The sequence below is a fragment of the Meleagris gallopavo genome, unplaced genomic scaffold, assembly GCF_000146605.3.
Source record: "Meleagris gallopavo isolate NT-WF06-2002-E0010 breed Aviagen turkey brand Nicholas breeding stock unplaced genomic scaffold, Turkey_5.1 ChrUn_random_7180001925150, whole genome shotgun sequence".
In the NCBI taxonomy this organism is placed as follows: domain Eukaryota; kingdom Metazoa; phylum Chordata; class Aves; order Galliformes; family Phasianidae; genus Meleagris; species Meleagris gallopavo.
This window is the reverse complement of record NW_011187558.1, coordinates 1-756: the sequence shown is the minus strand read 5'-3', so window position 1 is coordinate 756 and position 756 is coordinate 1. Positions and strand designations below refer to the sequence as shown.

Here is a 756-nt window from a genome sequence, read left to right as displayed (position 1 = left end):
GCTAATTCCCCAGCACACAGCCTCCAACTCACCTCACCTCCCCTCAGCTCTCACAGAGAAACCTCTCACCCACGTGGCCCTGCACACTACTCTTGCCCACCCAGCACCCTTCTTCACAAACCCAACAAACACTCCCAACTTCCAGCTGCTGCTGCTGCTCCCTTCAAACATACAGGTGCTCAACGCCAACACCACCTGCCCTATCTTCTACACAAACCACCACAGAGCAACGTCCTCTTCTCCACGGCCCGCCAGAGCTCCGGCCTCCAATCCCATCAAATACAAGATGCGTGGCCAGCGTTCCAAATGCACCAGTGCTGCAGACTCAGTCGGAGCAAGAGCCAAAAGAGCACTCCTTCGAGCCGGAGTTGAACCAGCGACCTAAGGATGGCCGTGTCAAGGGAGCCTACAGTCCTCCGCTCTACCAGCTGAGCTATCGAAGGAATCACAGGGACCTGCCCTGCACCACACCCTTCACGCTCCCATCCCCATTGTGCCTAAGGCCATAACACAGCACAACCATGCCTCTGCTCCCATTCCACACACAGACACGCTCACATCCAACACCCCTGCACCTTCAACGGGACTTCAGGTACTCATCTCTACAGTAGCACCACTCGAAAAACAGCACAGCCTTCCCAAACACTCTCTACGTTGCCAGAAACACAGGAAACTCAGCTCCAAGAAACTATTCACCCAATCACACACCACTCACTTTTGACCTCTGCTCTGGCACCTCATCATCATTCATCCGCT

General features: G+C 54.9%; 1 non-coding gene across 1 annotated transcript; it reads right to left on the bottom strand.

Annotated features, from left to right (window-relative positions):
- Positions 1-353: 353 nt before the first annotated feature.
- Positions 354-443, bottom strand: TRNAY-GUA. Its single transcript is given in 2 exon segments — positions 354-389; positions 407-443. It is a non-coding gene; the product is annotated as a tRNA-Tyr (tRNA).
- Between the last annotated feature and the right edge of the window lie 313 nt (positions 444-756).